Genomic DNA, 25,111 nt, shown 5'->3' with positions numbered 1-25,111 from the left:
GAGTCAGCCTTGTCTCAGTGGAGGTCCAGAAATTTCAACGCACGGAAGACGATCTTAGCATGGGTGTCTCGGCATGGGTAGAAAAAGAGAAGAGAAGAGCAGTGCAGAGGGATTAACATATCTGCTGTTCATAAGAATGTGCAAGTCTAGTGTGATAGTGCACAATATTTATGGGATGTATTATGTGTACGCCTGACTAAAGAGATGAGTTTTCAATCTACATTTAAACTGTGAAAGTGTGTCTGAGCCCCGAACACTATCAGGAAGACTATTCCAAAGTTTGGGAGCTAAATAAGAGAACGCTCTTCCGCCTTTAGTAGACTTAGATATTCTGGGGACTACCAGGAGTCCTGAGTTTTGTGATCTCAGAGAGCGTGAAGGATTGTAACGTGTTAGAAGACTAGTTAGATACATGGGAGCTAAACCATTAAGAGCCTTGTACGTAAGTAGCAGCAGTTTGTAATCAATTCTAAACTTAACAGGTAGCCAGTGTAGAGATGATAAAATTGGGGTTATATGGTCATACTTTCTTGTCCTAGTGAGAACTCTGGCTGCTGCATTTTGGACTAACTGTAGCCTATTTATTAAAGATGCAGGACAACCACCTAGTAATGCATTACAATAGTCCAGTCTAGAGGTCATGAAAGCGTGAACTAGCTTCTCAGCATCAGATACAGACAGGATGTTTCTCAGCTTGGCAATATTTCTGAGGTGGAAGAAGGCTGTTTTTGTGGTTTGGGCGACGTGATTTTCAAAAGACAAGTTACTGTCTAATATAACACCCAGGTCTTTCACTGTCGAGCTACTAGTAACAGTACATCCCTCTAAATGGAAATTAAGTTGTGAGAGTTTCTGTGTACTAGTTTTTGGGCCTATAAGTAGTGTTTCTGTCTTATCAGAGTTTAACAACAGAAAGTTACAGCTCATCCAGTCTTTTATCTCTCTAAGGCATTGAGTTAATTTCGACAATTTAGTTATTTCATCTGGTTTTGAGGAGATGTATAACTGTGTGTCGTCGGCATAGCAATGGAAGCTAATCCCATGTCTTCTAATAATGTTCCCTAATGGAAGCATGTATATCGAGAAAAGCAGAGGTCCTAGAACTGATCCTTGAGGGACCCCATAATTAACTGGTAATAAGCTGGAGGATTCACCATTTAATTCTACAAAATGGTATCGATCAGAAAGGTAGGATCTAAACCAACTTAAAGCCTGTCCATGAATACCTGTGTAATTTTGTAAGCGATCTAGGAGAATGTTGTGATCTATAGTGTCGAATGCAGCACTAAGGTCAAGTAGAACTAATAGTGACATACAGTCTTGGTCCGAAGCTAAGAACAAGTCGTTTGTAACTTTAACAAGTGCAGTTTCTGTGCTATGATGGGGCCTGAAACCTGACTGAAACTCTTCGAGGATATTGTTCTCCTGTAAGAAGGAGCTCAGTTGAACAGACACAACCTTTTCTAGTATTTTAGACATAAACGGAAGGTGTGAAATCGGTCTGTAATTTGAAAGTCCATTAGGATCTAAATTAGGTTTCTTAATGAGTGGCCTAATAACTGCCAACTTGAAGGATTTAGGGACGTGACCTAAAGATAACGAGGAGTTAATAATATTAAGAAGAGGCTCACCGGCTTTATGTAACACTTCTTTCAGTAGTTTAGTTGGAATGGGGTCTAGTGAACAAGTTGTTGATTTAGCTGTAGTAATAAGTTTAACTAACTCTTCCTGACCTGTACTTGTAAAGCAATGTAGTTGTGTGTTTAGAACCTTAGGTGAGGCCGGGATGCTAGTTGCTCTTATGTGTTGAAATGTATATGAACTGTTAAAACAGAAGCGCATTGATGTTGTTATGCTTCAGGAAACCCACAGCGATGTCAATAATACTGCTGATTGGGTGAAGGAGTGGGATGGGTTGGCCATTTTAAGTCACGGCACAACACTCAGTGGTGGGGTTGCCTTGCTTTTTACTCGCAATTTTATTCCCTGTTCTTATTCAATTGAAGAGATTTTAAATGGGAGGCTTTTAAAAGTGAAAACTTTTTATGAGAATGAGGTTTTAGTTTTTATCTGTGTGTATGCTCCCACCAATGCAGTGGAGAGGATGGTTTTCTTAGATAAGCTTAGCAATGTGATTGCTGGCTGCAACACTGCTGACATTTTAATTTTGGCTGGTGATTTTAACTGTACTGCAGATATTTTGGATCGGAACCACTCAGAACCTCACGCAGCATCCCGTAAACGCCTGATGGAGATTATGGTGACCCATGAGTTAGATGATATATGGAGGAATTTCAATAAAAAACAGAGACAGTACACGTGGGCCCATGCTATTGATAACATGCTCTCCCTGGCAAGATTGGATCGTTTTTATGGTTTTAAGCATCAACTTACTCTTTTTACGAAGTGTTTTATTGTTCCAGTAGGTATCTCTGACCATAGTATGGTACACTGTACAATCAGTAGAAAGAATGTAAAGCCTAGGAGTGCCTACTGGCATTTTAACACTGCACTTTTAGAAGATGCTTATTTTAGAGAGGCTTTTATTTTTTTATGGAATTGTTTTAAATCTCAGAAGGCAGCTTTTAGCTCATTACAGCAGTGGTGGGATGTGACTAAGTCACAAATTAAAGATTTTTGTCAACAGTACACTCTCAATGTCACAAGAGACATTGTTAGATCTCTGAAAGCTCTGGAGATAGAAATAGTGGAACTCCAGTGTTTGGAGGCCACAGGAAATCGAGGGCATATTGAAGCGCTCAAGAGTAAAAAGACCAAAATGAATGACCTGTTAGACATCACAGCACAGGGGGCGCTGGTCCGCTCACGCTTTAAAAGCATGAATGAGATGGATGCTCCTTCTAAGTTCTTCTTCAGTTTAGAGCAAAAGAATGGACAGAAAAGGTACATACATGCTTTGCGAACAGAATCAGGGGACCTCTCATCAGAGACCACTGAAATTCGCAAGCAGACAGTGAGCTTCTACTCGAAGCTGTACAGCAGTGAGCGGTCAGGGGCACAGTTGGTGGAGGAGAGTTTCTTGGAGGGCCTTCCAAAGCTCTCTGAGCAAGCAGCCAGAGAGCTGGACGACGAGCTGACACTGGAGGAGCTTCACAAGGCTCTCCAGGGGATGCAGAATGGACGGGCGCCAGGTATGGATGGTCTCCCTGTTGAGTTCTATAAGGCATTCTGGGCAGTTATAGGGCAGGACGTGCTGGATGTCCTTAGAGACAGCGTGAGGGGAGGTAGACTCCCCTTGAGCTGCAGAAGGGCCGTCCTGACGCTGCTGCCAAAGAGGGGAGACCTGATGGACCTGAGGAACTGGCGCCCGGTGTCGCTACTGTGCACTGACTGTAAGCTGCTCTCGAAAGCATTAGCCTCGCGACTGACTAAGGTAATGGAGCAGATCATTCACCAGGACCAGACGTACTGTGTGCCTGATAGGTCTATATTCGACAATGTACATTTAATTCGTGACATTTTGGACGTCTCCAGGCTATTGGGCTTAAAGACTGGTCTGATTTTTCTGGATCAGGAAAAGGCATTTGACCGGGTTGAGCATGAATATTTGTGGAAGGTGCTGGAAACCTTCGGGTTCAACTCAGGTTTCACAGCCATGATCAAAGTGTTGTACAGTGAGATTGAGAGTGTGCTGAAGGTTAACGGTGGTTTATGTACCCCTTTTAGAGTGTACAGAGGCATTAGACAAGGTTGTTCTATGTCAGGTATGCTGTATACTCTTGCAATTGAACCTGTTTTATGCAAAATGAGATCTCATTTATCTGGTTTTTACATTCCACACAGCAAGGCTTCACTATGTCTCTCAGCATACGCAGATGACCTAGTGGTCATGGTAAACTCACAGAAAGATGTCAGTGTTTTAAACGATATTTTAAAAGACTTTCAGATTTTATCTTCGCCTAAGGTCAACTGGGAAAAGAGTGAAGCCATTTTAGTTGGGGAGTGGGGCGGTGGGCAACCTGCATTACCGGGAGGCTTAGTGTGGAAAAGAGGTGGTTTTAAATACTTGGGTGTCTACCTGGGGAGCGATGAGTTTTTAAGTAAGAACTGGGAAGGCACTGTGGAGCACGTGAAGGGCAGACTGAACAGGTGGAAGCGGCTGGTCCCAAGGATGTCCTACAGGGGGCGAACGCTGGTCATCAACAACCTCGCAGCGTCGTCCCTCTGGCACAAGCTGGCATGCGTGGATCCGCCGCCAAACCTGCTAGCGAGCATTCAGGCCCTGCTGGTGGACTTCTTCTGGGACGGTCTACACTGGATCCCTCAGAGCGTGCTCCATCTGCCCAAGGAGGAGGGAGGGCAAGGGCTGGTCCAGCTAGCCAGCAGAGCAGCAGCATTCCGCCTTCAGTATATCCAGAGGTTCCTCACTGGATCTAGAGACTTAGTATGGAGAGCAGCAGCCAGTGGATTATTACAGACAGTTGGAGGACTGGGACTTGACAGAACTTTGTTTTTAATGGACACCAGAACGCTGGACGTTTCTGGATTACCGTTGTTTTATCGTAACTTGTTTAAAATCTGGAACTTTTTTAAAAAACAGAACAAAGGCAGTGGAACACTGTACTGGCTGCTGGAGGAGCCTCTGGTGTGTGGCGGACGCATGGACATCTCCAGTATGGCCGTCTCTGCACTGTCCAGGAATCTTATCTCCGCAGGCATTGTGACACTCCGGGAGCTTGTGAACGTCGCGGGAGCTGACCTGTCGAAGGTGGAGGACCTGGCAGCACGTATGGGAATGCGGTCCCTGCGGGTTGTCTGCCAACTCTTACACCGCTGGAGGTCCTCCCTAACATCTGAGGAGCGTGTTCGGCTGAAGGAATATCAGTATACAGAGGCTGGTCCTGCAGAGGAGGAACCTTTTCCCCAGCTGATCATCGCTCCGGACCTTGACGGGTGTGAAGGCCCCCTCCTGGAGTGCCGGGGCGAGGCGGAGATGGACTTTGGGACAGTGTCGGGGAAGCTGCTCTACAGAGCCAGCGTTAAGGTTTTAAATAAGAAAAAACTGAGTGGGAGGGTAGACACCCCATGGAGAAATGTGCTTGGTTTTAATGCTGATATTAGACCAGAGTGGAGAGCGCTGTACAAACCACCGTTAACCAAAAAAGCTGCCGACCTCCAGTGGAGGATTTTACACTGTATTCTCTCTGTGAACTCTTTTATTTCCATTTTAAACCCCGATGTTGCACAAAACTGTCCTTTTTGTTCGCAGAGAGAAACTGTTTTTCATGCTTTTATTCACTGCTCCAGGTTACAGTCTTTCTTTGTGTTTTTACTGAGCTTCTTAAGGTCTTTCGATGTTGATTTTACTTTTCAGTGTTTTATTCTTGGTTTTAAATACGTCAGGAGAGACCGGTTCAGGTGCCAACTGATCAATTTTGTCTTTGGTCAGGCAAAAATGGCAATATACCTGAGCCGAAAAAACAAAATTGCTCAAAATACAGACTGTGAGTCTAAAGTGATCTTCTCCAGACTTATTAAATCAAGAGTACTGACTGATTTTAATTTCTATAAAAGCATGAATAACCTGAACATGTTTCAGTCAGTGTGGTGGTGTAAGAATGTTCTATGCGCAGTCATTGAGGGAGAACTGAGCTTTGCACCAGAGCTAAGCTAATGATGATGATTTATTATCAGTTTACCTCATTTATTTGAGTTATTTTACTACTCTTATTTATTTATTTATTCATTTATATATATATATATATATATATATATATATATATATATATATATATATATATATATATTATATAGTTATTGAGTCACTCTGATTGTTGTTATTTTGCGTGACTTGTGCAAATAAAGGATGTTAAAAAGTCAAAAAGTCTCTCTCTCTCTCTCTCTCTCTCTCTCTCTCTCTCTCTCTCTCTCTCTCTCTCTCTCTCTCTCTCTCTCTCTCTCTCTCTCTCTCTCTCTCTCTCTCTCTCTCTGTCTGTCTGTCTCTCTCTTTCTCCTCTCTCTCTCTCTCTCTCTCTCTCTCTCTCTCTCTGTCTCTCTGTCTGTCTGTCTCTCTCTCTCTTTCTCCTCTCTCTCTCTCTCTCTTTCTCTCTTTCTCTGTCCCTCTCTCTCTCTTTCTTTCTCTGTCTGTCTGTCTCTCTCTCTCTCTCTCTCTCTCTCTCTCTCTCTCTCTCTCTTTCTCCTCTTTCTCCTCTCTCTCTCTCTCTCTCTCTCTCTCTCTCTCTCTCTCTCTCTCTCTCTCTCTCTCTCTCTCTCTCTCTCTGTGTGTTTGTCTTCAACCGCCGTTTGAAAATAGCCAGTGACTCAGCTGTTACTGAGTTACACATTACTAACGTTTCATTACGGAATAAACTGGAAGTGATTTTCTCCAGGAGCAAAACTTCCAGCTGCTGCAGTGTGTAAGTAACTTTACTTTTTTTAATGTTATAGTTATGTTCATGTTTATAGTTTAATTCTTTTAACATCCTTCTCTCTCTCTCTCTCTCTCTCTCTCTCTCTCTCTCTCTCTCTCTGTCTCTCTCTTTCTCTGTCTGTCTGTCTGTCTCTCTCTTTCTCCTCTCTCTCTCTCTCTCTGTCTGTCTGTCTGTCTGTCTGCCTGTCTCTCTCTCTCTCTTTCTCTGTCTGTCTGTCTGTCTCTCTCTTTCTCCTCTCTCTCTCTGTCTGTCTGTCTGTCTGTCTCTCTCTTTCTCCCCTCTCTGTCTGTCTGTCTGTCTGTCTGTCTGTCTCTCTCTCTCTCTCTTTCTCTGTCTGTCTGTCTGTCTGTCTGTCTGTCTGTCTGTCTGTCTCTCTCTCTCTCTCTCTCTCTCTCTCTCTCTCTCTTTCTCTGTCTGTCTGTCTGTCTGTCTGTCTGTCTCTCTCTTTCTCCTCTCTCTCTCTCTCTCTCTTTCTCTGTCCCTCTCTCTCTCTCTCTCTCTCTCTCTCTCTCTCTCTCTCTCTCTCTCTCTCTCTCTCTCTCTCTCTGTCTTTCTCTGTCTGTCTTTTTTAATGGCAGACTGTTAAAAGTCAGGGCCCAGTTTGAGAGTCACGTTTTTATCTTTGTGTGTATATGCTCCAACCTCACCGGTTGAGAGACTTGTTTTTTTAGATGATGTATGTAAAGCCATTGAGACATGTGATAATGAAGAATTTTTATTTGTTGGTGGGGATTTTAACTGCACCACAGACAACAGTGACCGCAATCATATTGAACCCCACATGCCTTCCTGTACACGCCTCAGTCAAATGATTCAAAAGTACGGTTTAAGCGACACATGGCGGTCTTTTCATGGTTCCCAGAGGCAGTACACATGGGCACACACCCGCAACAATTTTATATCGCTGGCAAGGTTGGACAGGTTTTACGTTTTTAAACATCATTTAAACATTTTAAAGAGTTGTTTTATCAGTCCTGTTGGTCTCTCAGACCACAGTTTGGTTTCCTGCATAGCAGTTTTAAAATCTATTAAACCAAAAAGTGCATACTGGCATTTTAACACAGCTCTTTTACATGACACACATTTTATGGACATTTTTACGTTTTTTTGGAAAAATTTTAAAATGGACAAGGAAAATTTTACATCCTTACAGCAGTGGTGGGACCTGGGCAAGGTACACATCAGACAATTATGTCAACAGTACACTGCAAATGTCACAAGAGAGTTGGCTCAGTCCATAAGCCAACTGGAAAAATGAAATTATGAAACTCCAGTCTCTTTTGCAGCCAGCAGGTGAACAAGCCCATGTTCAGACCCTTACAGCCAAGAAAAAAATGTTATCTGACCTCCTAGGGTTAAAAGTTCAAGGTGCACTGATAAGATCACGCTTCCAGAACGCAGACCAGATGGATGCGCCATCTAAGTTCTTTTTTAACTTGGAAAAAAAGAATGGCCAGAAACGTTTTATCCACAACCTGCGATCCGAAACTGGGGACATTTTATCCGATCCTACAGAAATACGCGAGAGAGCAGTTAGTTTTTATGAAAAGCTTTACACCAGCGAGCTTAAAGTGGACCAGGTCACAGAGCAGGCTTTCCTGGGAGGACTGCCCAAAGTCCCTGAACACCTAGATCCAGCACTCAGTGGAGCAATAACTTCAGAAGAGCTTTTCAAAGCTCTACAAAGTACGGAGAGTGGAAAAGCGCCGGGTATAGATGGACTTCCAGTGGAGTTCTACAAGTGCTTCTGGGCCGTTGTGGGGGAAGACTTGCTGGAAGTCCTCAACAACAGCTTAACTGGAGGGTTGCTTCCACTGAGTTGCAGGAGGGCAGTCCTCACGCTACTCCCAAAAAAAGGAGACCTGACCAACATAAAAAACTGGAGACCTGTGTCCCTGTTGTGTAGCGATTACAAACTGCTCTCTAAGGTTTTAGCCACCAGACTGGGAAGCGTTCTAGAAGAGGTGATCCACTCTGATCAGTCGTACTGTGTACCTGGGAGGTCAATATTTGATAACATCTCGCTGGTCCGAGACCTTTTAAGTGCCTCGAAACTGTTCGGGCTGAAAATGGGTCTGGTCTCTGTAGACCAGGAGAAGGCGTTCGACAGAGTGGAGCATGATTTTTTATGGAAAACTTTTAAAGCTTTTGGTTTTAGCTCTGATTTTATTAACAAACTAAGAGTTTTATATTGTGACATTGAAAGTGTACTGAAATTTAATGGTGGCTTATGTGCTCCTTTTAAAGTGTACAGGGGAGTAAGACAAGGTTGCTCTCTGTCAGGTATGCTCTACGCCCTAGCCATTGAACCATTTTTAAACAAACTAAGAAACGAACTGAAAGGTTTCTCATTTCCTGGTTGTGGGACCACTCTCCATTTGTCAGCGTATGCTGACGATATAGTGGTAATTTTAGACCAACAGAATGATATTGACACACTGAGTAGAATCTCCAGGGATTATGGCAAAATATCCTCTGCCAAGATCAACTGGGAAAAAAGCGAGGCCCTTCTGGTAGGGTGCTGGTTATCTAGTGTGCCCAAACTCCCGGGGGGACTGCTCTGGAAAAAAGACGGTTTTAAATATCTTGGAGTTTACCTGGGAGAAGAGCCTTTTATGCAAAAAAACTGGGAAGGGACAGTTTTAAAGATAAAGGCACGTTTAGATAAGTGGAAATGACTTTTGCCGAAGATGTCTTACAGGGGACGTGTTCTAATCATAAACAACCTGGCAGCGTCTTCCCTTTGGCACAAAATGGCATGTGTAGACCCACCTGTAACTTTTTTAGCAAGAATCCAGTCAATGTTTTTAGATTTTTTTTGGGATAAGTTACACTGGGTGCCCCAGAGTGTTTTATACCTACCCAAAGATGAAGGTGGGCAGGGCGTAGTGCACCTACAGAGCAGGACCGCTGCCTTTCGTTTACAGTTTTTACAGAGATTTTTATGTGGTTCAATGTCTGTAGCTTGGAAATGTGTGACCAGTACTATTTTAAAATCATTTGGGGATCTGGGACTTGACAAACCTTTGCTCTTAATGGACCCTCGAAAGCTGAACACTTTGAGACTACCTGTTTTTTATCACAATGTTTTTAAAGTGTGGAGACTTTTTAGGACAGAGAGAGCCACAGGCACGAACTCGCTACACTGGCTACTTCAGGAGCCCCTCATCTACGGAGCTCGTCTGGACATTGCAGACAGTGCCCTCACCCACACTCTGCAAACATCTGGTCTCATCACGCTGGGACATCTGGTGGACCTGGCTGGACCAGAGCTCAAAGACACCGGTGGAGTAGCTGCACGGCTGGGATTGAGATCGATACGGATCGTGGCGCGGCTACTTCAGAGGTGGAACTCTGCTCTGTCACCAGAGGAACAACAAATGCTAGTGGAGTACTGTGGGGGGGCTGAACAGCCGGACGAGGAGGACCCTTTTCCTGAGCTCTCTCTGTCTCCAGACTTAGAGGGAAGTACTGGTCACTTTTTAGAATGTAGAAAAGTCACAAATATGGATTTTTACATGGTCTCTGGGAAAATGTTTTATAAAGCCTGTCTTAAGTTTTTTAACAAGAACAGTCTTAATGGTAGAGTAGACACACCGTGGCGCTCTGTCCTCGGGCTGAGGGAGGAAGAGCGACCACAGTGGAGGTCACTCTACAAGCCACCATTAACTAAAAGAACTGGAGATTTACAATGGAGAATCCTGCACGGAATCATTGCTGTTAATGCTTTTATTTCGGTCCTGTGTCCAGAGACAAGTCACAAGTGTCCATTCTGTCTACAGAGGGAGACAATATTTCACACTTATGCAGTGTCTCAGACTAAGACCCCTTTTTACCCTTTTGCAGTCTGTTTTTAATGCTTTTAACAAATCCTTTTCAGTCCAAATTTTTATCCTGGGGGTAAAGTATACTAAGAAAAGGCAAGCAGAATGCCAGCTCTTAAATTTTGTTGTGGGTCAGGCAAAAATGGGCATTTACATCAGCCGAAAAAATAAAGTAGAACAAAGAGGCAGCGATGATGCAAAAATGGTAACAACAGCACTGATGAAGTCCAGGATTCTAGTGGACTTTCACTTTTACAAGAAAACGACAAACTTGGCGATGTTTGAAAAAATCTGGTGCATTAAAAATGCACTCTGCTCAGTTTTTAATGATGAACTGCATTTTGCACAGAACATGTATTAAAGAATGTCATGTACATTTGTTTTTTTTATAGTTTTGCATGTAACTTTTAAAGCTATTTTATTTCTCTGTTTTATTTTTTGTTTTATTTATTTATTCCTTTCCTGCATTGACTTAAATTAAACCTTTTATCGGTCATTGTTAAAACTGAGAAATCGAAATAAAGGTCTTTTTCAAAATCAAATCAAATCTCTCGCTCTCTCTTTCTCTCTCTCTGTCTGTCTGTCTGTCTGTCTCTCTCTCTTTCTCCTCTCTCTCTCTCTCTCTCTCTCTCTTTCTTTCTCTGTCTGTCTGTCTGTCTCTCTCTCTCTTTCTCCTCTCTCTCTCTCTCTCTCTCTCTCTGCCTGTCTGTCTCTGTCTGTCTGTCTCTCTCTCTCTTTCTCCTCTCTCTCTCTCTCTCTTTCTCTCTGCCTGTCTGTCTGTCTCTCTCTCTTTCTCTCTGCCTGTCTGTCTCTCTCTCTTTCTCCTCTCTCTCTCTCTTTCTCCTCTCTCTCTCTCTTTCTCTCTGCCTGTCTGTCTCTCTCTCTTTCTCCTCTCTCTCTCTCTTTCTCCTCTCTCTCTCTCTCTCTCTCTCTCTCTCTCTCTCTCTCTCTCTCTTTCTTTCTCTGTCTGTCTGTCTGTCTCTCTTTCTCCTCTCTCTCTCTCTCTCTCTCTGTCTGTCTGTCTGTCTGTCTCTCTCTTTCTCTCTCTCTCGCTCTTTCTTTCTCTGTCTCTCTCTCTCTCTCTCTCTCTCTCTCTCTCTCTCTCTCTCTCTTTCTCTGTCTGTCTGTCTCTCTCTTTCTTTCTCTGTCTGTCTGTCTGTCTGTCTCTCTCTCTCTCTCTTTCTCCTCTCTCTCTTTCTTTCTCTGTCTGTCTGTCTGTCTCTCTCTCTTTCTCTCTGCCTGTCTGTCTCTCTCTCTTTCTCCTCTCTCTCTCTCTCTCTCTCTCTCTCTCTCTCTCTCTCTCTCTCTCTCTCTTTCTTTCTCTGTCTGTCTGTCTCTCTCTCTCTTTCTCCTCTCTCTCTCTCTCTCTCTCTCTCTCTCTCTCTCTCTCTCTCTCTCTCTCTCTCTCTCTCTCTCTCTCTGTCTGTCTGTCTGTCTGTCTCTCTCTCTCTCTCTCTCTCTCTGTGTCTGTCTTCAACCGCCGTTTGAAAATAGCCAGTGACTCAGCTAAGTGATTTTCTCCAGGAGCAAAACTTCCAGCTGCTGCAGTGTGTAAGTAACTTTACTTTTTTTAATGATAGTTATGTTCATGTTTATAGTTTAATTATTTTAACATCCTTCTCTCTCTCTCTCTCTCTCTCTCTCTCTCTCTCTGTCTGTCTGTCTCTCTCTCTTTCTCTCTGCCTGTCTGTCTCTCTCTCTCTCTCTCTCTCTCTGTGCATGCTGGGAGTGTTTGGGTGTGTGAGTGTTCACAGGAGCTGAGAGCTATCGTGCGATTTTTGTCTGTTTTTCTTTCACTTTTCTCGATAGAGTTACTCTCTTTCGAGGAAGTAAAGAGAACAGAAAGTTAATTATAGTTTTTTGTTTTAAATAGTGTGGTTTATTAGTCAGGTGAGTAGTATCAGGGCGGGAGCGGGATGGTGTCACCTGTCTCCCTCCGCATGGCGTCAGGTGTGTGCCGGCGAAACGGTGTGAGTGTGGAGGAAGTGTTACTGGCAATGGGGAAGGAGGTCGGGAATGAGAACATAGTTGCTGCTTCCTACAGGAACAAAGCGGGGGTGGTGTTTTTGAAGGAGGAGAATCGTCTGTCTGTCTGTCTGTCTGTCTGTCTCTAGTTTAATTAGACACCTGTCTGTCTGTGTCTGTCTGTCTGTCTCTCTCTCTCTCTCTCTCTCTCTCTCTCTCTCTCTCTCTCTCTCTCTCTGTCTGTCTGTCTGTCTGTCTGTCTCTCTCTCTCTCTTTCTCTCTGCCTGTCTGTCTCTCTCTCTTTCTCTCTCTCTCTTTTTCTCTCTTTGTCTGTCTGTCTCTCTTAATGAGACACCTGGCCAACAGCGGCATTGTGGTAAGTGGTGAATTTGTTATAGTTTCACCGCTGGTTGCTCCAACTGTTTGGGTCACTGTAGCTAACCTGCCTACAGAAAGGTAGCAAGCAAGGTTAGAACAGTTTATCTGGGCTGTAAGAACGGGGGATTAAAGAAAGTCGAGTCTTTCAGGAGACAAGTGTTCATGGTTCTAAACCAGCCACTAGACGTGTCTTTTAGAGTGGTGCATGAGGGCAGATTGTTCATGCTGTACAATAGTACAGGGCAAATGAAATGTTTTGAGTGCAGGGATGTTGGGCCCAAGAGTTGTCCTGGAAATGAGCGGAACGGAATCAGGCAGCGTGGCTGCAGCGATGTCTAACACCGACATTCATGTGGAAAAGCGAGCTGATGTGTCAAACACCGAAACTAACCCAGTATCTGGCGAGGTGGTGATTAACACTGGGTGTACTGAGAGCACTGGGCAGGCTGAGATCAGTGTTCATGACAGTAACACAGAGCTCCACACTGAGGATGTAATTTTTAACACACAGGAAATCACTGTTGGTGAAGGAAACGTGTTGATGGAAGAGAATAGTGACTCTGTAATGATGGAAACCGAACAGGTTGCCTTCAAAACCCCTATAAAAAAGAAAAGAGAGGAAAAAAAAGCAACTCATACATACGTGTAACCAAGGTTACCAGAGTACACATAAATAATATTATTAATATAATAACATACTAATGTACGTTCAAAACGATTGGAAACTACTTAAAATAAGTATATTCATAAAAAGAAAATATTCATTTTAATGAATGCCGCATTTTGTTTTCCATTTCTTGTGAGTGATTTTGATATTGTAATTTGAGTGAGGTGGATCTTTAACTTGTAAGGTATAAAACTTTACGTTGATATTCAGATACTTTACCAGCGACAGAGTGTTGTTAAGGTATTTACAAAGTGTGTTTTCGATTAAAAGGGTTAAAGAAAAGGATTTAAATCGGATGTGCTGTAGCCGCACCATTCTGGAATTTTCTGAGTTAACGAGCTCCGTGTGTATATATAGTCAGAATACTCAAGTTCTGTGAAATTGAGTGATGAACAGTGATTGAGAACTTTATTGAATGTTGTTACAATGAAGATATTCATGATATTTTCATGACCTTGTTTGTTCAAGATCAGGTTTTTTTTTTCTCTCTCTGTTGTTTTCTTGTTTTGCTGTTCCGAGGCCTGTGCTCTGGATTTGTCCCGGCCTTCCAGTGGTTTTGAGCAGGGTTTGGACTGGCGAGCCTCCCTTGAGTTTGTTCTTGGATTTTCTGTGGAAACACAGGTTTTTCTGAACTCTGCGAATGGTAGGAAATCGAATAACTCTTCTTTTTTTTTGTCCCTCGTTGGATGGAGACACATTTTTCCCCTCATCGACAGTGAAAAGACATTTATATCTTTAGGCAAAATATTTGAGAGACTGTTTTCTTTGAAAGACTGAGAAATTGAAAGTTTAGAGATCACAGGACATTTTATTTCATTGAGAAGTGTCAAATTGTTTTTGTGTTGACAAGTGTGATCTATATTGTTTTAGTTTTTGATACTTGAATATTTATTTTTCTTTTTGCTGAATCAAACCCTAAGTTATAGTGAACGAACAAAGACCTTACCATGTTGAAGACCAATGGGAAAATCTCATGAAACCTGTTAAAACACAAAAGTGAGAGTCCGTTCACTGTTGTTGTTGCATCTTTATCCGTAGCGTACCTATTCTTTTGAAACACTGGTCCATAGATTGGCATGTAACAAGTTAATTATTTATATAATCTACGAGTTATTAGCCCGAGAGTAAGCGTTACAAACGCAAAAAAGACCAACCAAGAAGCTGCAGAAAGTGACACAGGAAGTGATGTGGTTGTACCTGAGCCCAGTGAGTGACCCTGCTGTGAGTAACAGTCTGACTAAAGAATACAATGTCACTGAAATTAAACACTTCTTAAAAGTCACAAAAAACATGAGAATGGTTAACATCAGTGATCACTTTCCTGATTTAAAACGGGTATTTGAAGCCATAAAACATTTTATGTCTGAAGGTTTTTTGAAGATAAGGAAGTTTATTGGCTGAAGAAAATAATGACAAAACTCGATAACTTGTGTGATGATGGAGGTGAAACAGTCTAATTTTCTCACTCCTCAGTGGCTGCACACTCTGCTGCTGTTAATAACCCTCTTCTGGTTTGTCATGGAGGACATACACCTTGCATCTCTAAATGTTAATGGGGCAAGAGATAGTAGGAAGAGAGCAGAGATATTTGAAATGGCGAGGCAGAAGAAGATAGACGTGTTGTTTTTACAAGAGACCGACTGTTATAACAGCAATCTCTCTGACTGGACTCAGGAAAGGCCTGGTCTTTCCTGCCTGTGCCACAACACTTCCACTAGTGGAGAGGTGGCAATTTTATTCTCTAAGAATTTTACACCAGTAACATAACACAGAGGAGATTGTGAAAGGCAGACTGTTAAGTCAGGGCCCAGTTTGAGAAACATGTGTTTACTTTTATGTGTGTACTGTATATGTTCTTATATATGTATAAGACTTGTTTTTTTAGATGATGTATGTAAAGCCACTCCATCCAGGGTGTATCCTGCCTTGATGCCCGATGACGCCTGAGATAGGCACAGGCTCCCCATGACCCGAGGTAGTTTGGATAAGCGGTAGAAGATGAATGAATGTATGTAAAGCCATCGAGACCTGTGATAATGAAGAATTTTTATTTGTTGGTGGGGATTTTAACTGCACCACAGACAACAGCGACTGCAACCATATTGAACCCCACATGCCTTACCGTACACGTCTCAGTCAGATAATCCAAAAGTACGGTTTAAGCGACACATGGCGGTCATTTCAAGGCTCCCAGAGACAGTATACATGGGTGCACGCCTGCAACAATTTTATGTCCCTGGCGAGGTTGGACAGGCTTTACGTTTTTAAACATCATTTAAACATTTTAAAGAGTTGTTTTATCAGCCCTGTTGGTCTCTCAGACCACAGTTTGGTTTCCTGCATAACAGTTTTAAAATCTATTAAACCAAAAAGTGCATACTGGCATTAAAATGGCACAGCTCTTTTACATGACAAACATTTTACGGACATTTTTACTTTTTTTTGGAAAAATTTCAAAAAGGAAAAGAAAAACTTTACATCCTTACAGCAGTGGTGGGACCCGGGCAAGGTACACACCAAACAAGTATGTCAACAGTACACAGCAAATGTCACAAGGGAGTTGGCTCAGTCAATAAGCCAACTGGAAAACAAAGTCATGGACCTCCAATCTCTTCTACAGCCAGCAGGAGAACAGGCCTATGTTCAGACCCTTACAGCCAAGAAAAAAAAGCTATCTGACCTCCTAGGGTTGAACGTACAAGGTGCACTAATAAGATCACGCTTCCAGAACGCAAACCAAATGGATGCACCATCTAAGTTATTTTTTAACCTGGAAAAAAAGAATGGCCAGAAACGTTTTATCCACAACCTGCGATCCAAAACAGGGAACATTTTATCCGAAACCACCGAAATACAGTATGCAAGAGAGCAGTTAGTTTTTATGAAAAGCTTTACACCAGCGAGCTCAAAGTGGACCAGGTCACAGAGCAGGCTTTCCTAGGAGGACTGCCAAAGTCCCTGAACACCTAGATCCAGCACTCAGTGGAGCAATAACTTCAGAAGAGCTTCTCAAAGCTCTACAAAGTACGGAGAGTGGAAAAGCACCGGGTATAGATGGACTTCCAGCAGTGTTCTACAAGTGCTTTTGGGCCGTTGTGGGGGAAGACTTGCTGGAAGTCCTCAACAACAGTTTAACTGGAGGGTTGCTTCCACTGGGTTGCAGGAGGGCAGTCCTCACGCTACTCCCAAAAAAAGGAGACCTAACAAGCATAAAAACCTGGAGACCTGTGTCCCTATTATGTAGCGACTATAAACGAATTGAAAGGGCTCTCATTTCCTGGTTGTGGGACCACTCTCCAGCATTTGTCAGCATATGCTGATGATATAGTAGTAATTTTAGACCAACAAAACGACATCGACACACTATGTAGAATCTCCAGGGACATAATATCCTCGGCCGAAATTAACTGGGTCGCTTAAATAATTGGAAATGGCTGTTACCAAAGATGTCTTACAGGGGACGTTTGCTAATTATAAACAACCTGGCAGCGGCCTCCCTTTGGCACAAAGTAACGTGTAGACCCACCTGTAACACTTTTATCAAGAATTCAAAGTTATACTGGGTGCCCCAAAGTGTCTTATACCTACCCAAAGATGAAGGTGGGCAAAGCGAAGTGCACCTATAGAGCAGAACCGCTGCTTTTATGTGTGACCAGTACTATTTTAAAATCTTTTAGAGATCTGGGACTTGACAAACCCTTGTTTTTAATGGACCCTCGAAAACTGAACACTTTGGGACTACCTGTTTTTTCACAATCTTTTTAAAGTGTGGAGACTTTTTAGGACAGAGAGAGCCACAGGCACGAACTCACTACACTGACTACTTCAGGAGCCCCTCATCTGTGGAGACATTGCAGGCAGTGCCCTCACCCAGACTCGGACTGCGAAACTGAAAAGGTCTCAGTGGACCCTGGAGTAGTGCTGGAGCTGCCTGCGCTGGCAGATGCAGGCACAGGGGTGCAGAGCTGTCGCCAGGAGACACCGGTCACTACACCAGTGCAAGGGGATGGGTGATGACGGTCACTACACCAGTGCAAGGGGATGGGTGATGAGTCACCCAAGGGGATGGGTTTTCTTTTCCTTTCTTTTGTTGTGTGATGTTATTTTATTTCTCGGGGCATAGGTGAGTGGTGTGCTGTGCTTCCACATGGTTCACTCTGCACCAGGTTTGGTGTCCGCAGTGTTGGAAATGTTAATGAAAATGAACAACCCAGTGTTAGTGGTGAAATTATGACTGTTGTGGATAGTGAGAAGCTGTAGTGTTATAAGTAATGATGGCTTCTGATACAATGACACAGAGACAGGAGGGTGTTATTAAAGATGATGAAAGCTGGTAAGACATATCAGATATTCAGAAAATAAAGGAAGAGCTTTACTCTGTCAAACAAATAAACACTTTTCTTGATGAAACAAAAGGGAAGAAAGATAAATTCATTGCATCTGTGTATTCTTGGGCTCAAAAAGAATGTAATTATAGCCAGTTATCACAGTAAAAAAGAAACATATTACTTTATGACAGGCCAAAATAGTAGTGAAGGAAAGCCAACCAGAGGAAAAGTTAAATAACCAACATGGCCTCTTGCTGTTGAATTACAAGACTCCAGAGCTCAAAGTTTTTAAGGATGCCGGGATGAAAGCTCTGTATTACACCTGTGTGAAGGTGATGCACCCCCAAGCTCTGAAAGCTGTCCCAGAGACAGAGGAGCCAAGCTCCTCCTTTAAAACCAGGTGGAGAATTCTGTACAAATTCCCCATTGATAAGCGATCTGGTGATCTCGAATGGCAGATAATACACAGGATAATAGCCACAAACAGATAAAGGACACACCTGGATCCAACAATTAAAGACACTTGTCCCTTTTGTCCTTTCTAAGAATCAGGTTCTCATTTGTTTTTAGAATGTAGCAGGTTACAGTCAATGTTTGATTTAGAAAAAGGTTAGTCTTAAAATTGGGTCATGTTTTTCTAGGGATGTACCGATCCGATATTTTGGATCAGTATCGACGCCGATCCAAGCATTTTGAGTGGATCGGGTATCGGTGGTGCGTGACCGATCCAAATCCGGTACCCATGGTCATGGGTGTCGGAACCATTATATGTGGGTGGGACAGCACCCACCCACTTTTTAAGAAAAATAACCCAAAACATTAAAAAACCCAGAAGAAACAAATGTCATCAACAGGAACAATACAATTAACTAACAATTATTAAAAAAATAAACAAAACATTAATTGAATCTAGGGGGGCTTATTCCCTTACACTCTCCCCTCCAAAAAATGATGTCGTCCCCGTCATCCCCTGCTTAATCAGAAAGTCTGAGACTTGTAGGTTGAGCTGCAGGAGTCAGTTATAGTTATGCAAGGATACAATGTTGGCTTACCCAAAATCACATATACAAATATCTCTTGTAATGTGTCTGTAGCACACATCATTGTGCACCATGAAATCAGCTACATTGTCTGTTTTTAAAACATATACAAAATCCTTCTGCAGGTCTTTTATACCATCAACTCAAACAACCCTATTAGATTAATAACCTGTATGTGGCACGTTTCAACGCAATTCAGTCTCTTATGGCACTTCTTCCAGATCTTATTCCTGCACAAGACTTTCTTTCACCATACTCCCACCGGTATGCCATCATCATGTATGGTTAAACGGGGCCAACGGAAAATTCAACAATTTCCTCTCCTAACACATCAGTTGTTCCTGTAACTTAAAAATGTTATTCATCAAATAACATAAATAAGTAGAATGAATGTTTTTTTTCCCCTCTACTGTACATGTATCCCATCCTGAAAATGTGTATGCATGTATATGTATTTATGTGTTAGTCAGTATGGATGAATGTGTGCCTGCCTGTAAGTGTATGCGTGTAATGCTTGTGATTCAGGCTATTCTAGTGTAGGTTGTCCTAGTGTGTGGTAAGTAAATGTCCGCTTTTGCTTTCTTTTACTCAAAGGATATGATCTCTGTGGCAATGCAGGTTCTACCTCATCTTCATCTAGCTCGCAGGTGTCTTCACTTGATTTAGTCCTTGGCAGTTCTGGTTCCCTCTCGCCACTTCCTCTGTCTCTAAGGACTGTTCTTCTTCAGACACACTTATTCCTTCCTCTTCTCCCTCTTCCATTCCTTTCTCATGATGCTTGGCTGATTCTGTGGATGAGCTGTCCATTTCTACAGGTTCATTTGTTGTTCATGGGTAGAACTCTTTAGCATCAGGACAGAGCTGTTTGTGGAACTGACCCGTACTAAAAGTTCCCTGAAATCCAATCCAGTCACTCTCATCCTCTGAGCTACTTTCTCTAGCCTGCTGCTTGGTGTTAATTTAGCTGTTTTTCAATTTTACTGCCTTTTTCTGAATGACTTTGGCATCTTCTACTGGCAGGAATTTACAAGGAAGGAACATGTTATGGTGAAGGACCCTGACTTGGCCTTTGTCCTGTTTCAGGATGTACCTCATAGACTGGGCACTCTGATCTCTTTTTCCGGACCACATGGACATGTTCCTCCCAATATGATCTAAGTTTTCCTGGGCCCCCTCTTTCTGTCATATTCCTGATGAGAACTCTGCAACCAGGCTGTAACTCTGCTCCATAGATCTTATTGTCATACTTGCTCTTGGCTTTTACACCCCCCACCTTTGATGCTTCCGAAGCCAGCTGATAGGCTTGATCCATTCGTTTCCTCCAACTTTTCACATATCCATGATGAGATGTTGATTGGTCCCCGGGAGTCAGGGGATTATATCAGTCGGAAGCCTTGGGTGACGTCCAAACAGCAGGTAGTAAGGTGCAAATCCTGTTGCTTCATTGCGTGTGAAATTGTATGCATAAACAACTTGGGCAAGGGAGTTCTTCCAATCAGCTTTTTCCCTGTCAGTCAAATTCTGTAACATCGATAGGAGTGTTCGATTGAATCGCTCGACTTGCCCATTCCCCTGTGGATGGTAGGGTGTCGTTCGTGAACCTTTAACAAAACTGTGCTGCTGAAGTTATGCAAACAACTGGTTATTAAACTCCTTCCCCTGATCATGATGCAGCCTTGTAGGGAACCCGAACTTTAACACAAAATCCCCTAAGATCTTTTGGGCTGCTGTCTTGTGGCATGTATAGGCTTGGGCAAAGCATGTAAAATGGTCCATGACGACCAAGATATACTCATATCCACCTCTGCATCTCTCCAGGTGGAGGAAATCAACTGAAACCAGCTCAAAAGGGTGTGTTGTTTCAATGGAGGTGAGTGGTGCTCGATTTGGGTTGTTGGGGCATTTCATCTTCAAACAAGGACACACTCTTAAGACATGATGTTCAACATCCTTTTGCAGGTGTGGCCAGTAAATTCTGTCTCTTATCAGGTTAAGTGTCCGCTCTACACCGAGATGACCCATGTTCTCATGCAACTCCTTGAAAACCAACCCATGAAATTTCTTGGGCAGTAGAAGCTGTGAATGGGTTGCCGTTTTCCTGTACAAAACTCCATGCTCGTTCAGGATCAACTTTTTCCTCTCTGTCATCAGTATTGACCGGCCATCATGACCACTCCATTCCTCATCTTTCGGCCATTTGCCTTCCTCTATGCAACCCAGCACTTTGCTGATCACTGGATCCTCTTCTTGGGATTCTCTGTGTCATCCAGCTGAAAGCCAATGGTTCCTTTCCTCACACAGCGCTGTCTCAATAGTTACTGGACACATCCACGGAGTGTGTTCTTTTGACTGGATACTGAGGGCCTTGGTTACACAGCTTATGACATCTGGAAAAGCACTCACTTCTTCTGAACACCTCTGCATATATTCCTCCATTTACAGTGGCATACGAGACAAACCATCTGCATCTGAGTTGGCTTTTCCTGGACGATACTTATAAACAAAATTAAAATCGGCCAGCTCGGCGACCCAGCGATGTGTGGTAGCATTTAGTTTGGCTGTCGTGAGCACGTAGGTTAATGGATTGTTGTTGGTGTAGACAACAAATGAAGGGGTATACTATAGGTAGTCCCTGAAGCGTTCACTTCATGGCCAAGAATTCGAGCTTCCCAGAATGAAGATGGTAATGTTTCTCTGGGGCTGTTAATGTCCTTGATCCATAAGCAATGACCCGTAACTTGCCCAGGATCAGGATCTTTGATACAAAACCACCCCGAGGCCTTCTTGAGATGCATCACGGTGAAGACTGAATGGTTCTTCAAAATTGGGATAACCCAGAATAGGTGGTTGGGAAAGAAGACCTGATCGGTCTTCTTTCCCAACCACCTATTCTGGGTTATCCCAATTACTGGGACAGAAACTTCTGATGCTCTGGCATTCAGATAATAGGATGGCTTGAGGGGAGCTGTCCTTGGCTGTTCCCTTTCCCAATGGCTCTCACTTTACTTTTAGGTTTTGTCTGGCATGGGCCCTTTTCCTGGCTCAGAAGGTCATAGAGTGGTGTAGCTATCCTGGAGAAGTTTGGTATATATGAGCGGAAATATGATACAAATCCTGACAATTTTCTAACATCTCCCACTGTTGTTGGTGTCCACTCTCATAAGGCCTGTACGGGTGCTACATTGGCAAGGTCCATGGTATATCCATCTTTGGACACCAGTGTCCCCAGGAACCTCAGTTGACTCTTAAAGACCTCACATTTCCTGTCAGCTTGATCCCATGCTGTTGATAGCGACGCAAGATTTTCATTAGGGTCATTGAGATGGTCCTCAAAGGTTTTGCTGTGCACTAGGTTGTCATCCAAGTAGGGTTGACATATTTCATCTCTCTGCCCTACTAAGCACTCCTCCATGCAACGTTGGAATTCTGCGGGTGCCGAAGGTCCATTCATATAGGCCCCAGGGTTTAATGAATGCAGTCATTGGATGGCTGCTCTCCTCCAAAAACCCTTGGTGGTAGGCTTTTCCTTGGTCAAAGATGGAGAACCAAGCACTTCCACTGAGACTATCAAGCATGTCTTGGATGGTCTGGTATGCTTTTCTGATTCAATTGGCGATAGTCGCAACACAGTCGCAGACTCCCATCTTTCTTTCTCACTCAGACAATGGGCGAAGAATATTCAGATCTTGATTTTGTGATCCAGCCGCGGTTTAAGAGATCTTCCAGATACTCTTTGACTTCCTTATGAAGTGGTTTTGGCACATACATATATATTCGCCTGACTGGAGTTGTCTTTAAGTCTGATTTTCAACTCCAGTGATGGAATACAACCTACAACCTTTTGATCATCTTTGGAGAAAGCAGCACATTCCTCTCTCAGCAGTTTCCTCACCTCTTACTGCTGTTGAGGTGACAAATGGTTAGCTGGAACAGGTGGGTCCCACAGATCTCCATTACACTGGGTCATCGATCCTGAGTTTAATTCTTTGGTTGTTAGGGGGTTTTCTACTGCTGGTGATTTCATGCTGTGGTCCACTGAGTCTTCTATCTCTACACTTTTTGCAGCAGCAGGATAGACCACTTTTACACTCTGTACATGGCCTAACATGGTGCATGGTGGAAGTGTAATGTCATGGCATGTATCATTACATACTGGGATGTGGGCCTTTGACCAGGTGCATCTCTGGTGCCTGACTACATTCTCAGTGACTGTTAGTCCTTCAGGCCACTCGGGACTCTCAACTGGAACAAACAATATCTCCTGGTTACATGTCAGAGGAACAGTCCGCACAGAACACTTTGCCATTTTTGTCTCACCAGGTGGTATTTTTGTTCTTTGTCAGCTTCCTCTAACTGTTCCCTCACAAGTGCTGGAATCTCCCTGTTTGAGCAAACGTATGAGCCACTCGGCCCTTTTACAATCCACTGAAAAGGCCGCAGTCAATGTATTTATGGTAGCTTGAGATGGTTGTTCTTTCTCTTGCTGCAAAAGATGTTCAATAACAATATACCCAATGATTGGCTCTTCTGCCACACCAGGTGTCTTTGATGCCAACAGTGGCACAAGCAGCTCTGTGTTAGATGTATCAGAGGTGTCTAGCTGGAACTTTACCTCAATCCATCCACTAAAGGGGATGTCTGTCTGATTCACAGCCCTGCCCGTCAATGTCCCAGGTCTGAGGATTTCCTCTGTGCCTCTTACTTTTACAAGAGGTAGATGATCTTTATGCCACTGTTCATTAATCAGACAGACCTGTGGGCCTGTATCCCACAAAGCTTGAGCAGGAACCCCATCCAAGAAACACTTGACAGTGCACTTCTTTCCCACCAAGTTCAGCAGCTGAGCTTTACGCTTAGGAGAGAGGTGGGCTGCGTAGATGGATCCTTCTAGCCTGTTTGCATTTGCAAGTTGTTGCTTTGCATTTACTTGCTGTTCAAGATGTTTTATGCTTTTGTTAAGCAGCTCAGAAACAATGTTGCATGGTCCATCCCATCTCTGTGTTTGAATGTGAAGCTCCATTTGATCAACTGCAATTACTTGGTCCACATTAACTGTATGTCTTTGTGCACTACAACCCTTTGACAAGTGTCCCTGCTGACCACATTTAAAACAATGATTACACTGCATAATGTTCCCACTGTCTTGACGATGGACGACCATAACGAAAGGTTGTGATTGATGGATGCGCTTTTTGATTTCTGCTATCTCCTTTTTTAACTGTTTGCCAAGTTCGAACAACTCAGTTTCTTGTTTGGAGGAGGAGCTCTGACTCTTCTGTTCTTTCCCTCTAGCCACTGCCCCGTTCCAGAGTTTATGTCCATTATCTGTTGCTTCTACCTGTCTATCCAATCTTTGTAGTGCTTGTACATCAGCCTGGAGCTCATTTACTTTTGTCACATTTGCACATGCATTTTTCTTTTGTTTCTGTTGTCTCTCTGTTTCAATACCTGCAGCATCATTCATCCTCTCAATGAGCTCTTCATCTGTAATACTTTGATTTTCCAAGTCAACTTTCAACTGAAATTTTATGTGGTCACTTATGAGACCAGTACTGACAGACCGTAAGAACTTTTTTGGATGAGCTCAACACTATACTGCTCCTCGGCCTCACCGTCTCTGGAGGCAATCAGAAGTCTCTCTTTCAGTTCTATGGCCCTGAACAAGAAGTTTTGAGGTGATTCCGGGTAATCTTGTGTGATGTTTACCAGTTTGTGGTACAAATCGGTGGGCCCATCTTCTTTGAGATGGCCTTTTAGGATGATTTATTAATTGGGGAAGCGTCAAATTGCTTTTATTTTCAAGCATATCTTGAAGGCTGAGGCCCGGAGTGATAGATCTTACAACAGCATCCACAATTTCTGTCTCAGCATGTCCTTTTTGAACTCCACTGTCTATCTGATGCATCACATTTGTGTATGACAGTCTATCCTTTTGACCTCTCTCGCCTATTTGTCCCCAAATTTTAAAATCAAATTTTAAAACTCATCCTTAACGTGCTTTTTTTCTCACCTTATCCACGGGAACTTTTGCAAATTCAGCCAATTCTTTAAGTTGATCCCACGTCAGGTGCAGTTGCAGTCCACGAAGATCCATCTCTGTTTTCCGAGTTGTTCTGTTTTTCTGGGGGGGCTTATTCCCTTACACCTACAGCATTGACCACGCTCCTGCTTCCTGAAATCCATGGGAGTCAGAACCAATTATATGTGGGTGGAACAGGACACACCCACTTTTTATTTACTTCCGACGCCCATACCCACGGTGGTTGATTAATGAACTATAGACTATTGCTTGAACTTATAAGAAAAATACACTTATATATTAAATTACATTAATGAAAATAAATATATAAATTTTATGGGAAATATGTTGCCTAACCTCCTGCGACAGACAAGCAAGTTTAGCAGGCGCCCTTTCCATTTACCTCAGCGCGTTAAACATGTCGCTCATTTCGGTGCAAGGTTTACTGTTTAATATATTTTGCATTGTGTTTCAAGAGTTCTAATTTAAGATTCACTT

General features: G+C 43.1%; 1 protein-coding gene across 1 annotated transcript in view; it reads left to right on the top strand.

Moving 5' to 3' along the window:
- The first annotated feature begins 6,270 nt into the window (after nt 1-6,270).
- LOC132849139 (uncharacterized) overlaps nt 6,271-25,111 on the top strand; it is a 34,813-nt gene continuing 15,972 nt past the window's right edge. Inside the window, exon 1 of the mRNA XM_060875355.1 lies at nt 6,271-6,377. The gene's annotated coding sequence lies outside the window, so the exon portion shown is untranslated. The remainder of the gene's footprint in view (nt 6,378-25,111) is intronic.

This window comes from Tachysurus vachellii, chromosome 7 (genome assembly GCF_030014155.1).
Source record: "Tachysurus vachellii isolate PV-2020 chromosome 7, HZAU_Pvac_v1, whole genome shotgun sequence".
Classification (NCBI taxonomy): Eukaryota; Metazoa; Chordata; class Actinopteri; order Siluriformes; family Bagridae; genus Tachysurus; species Tachysurus vachellii.
This window is presented reverse-complemented; position numbering and strand designations above follow the sequence as displayed.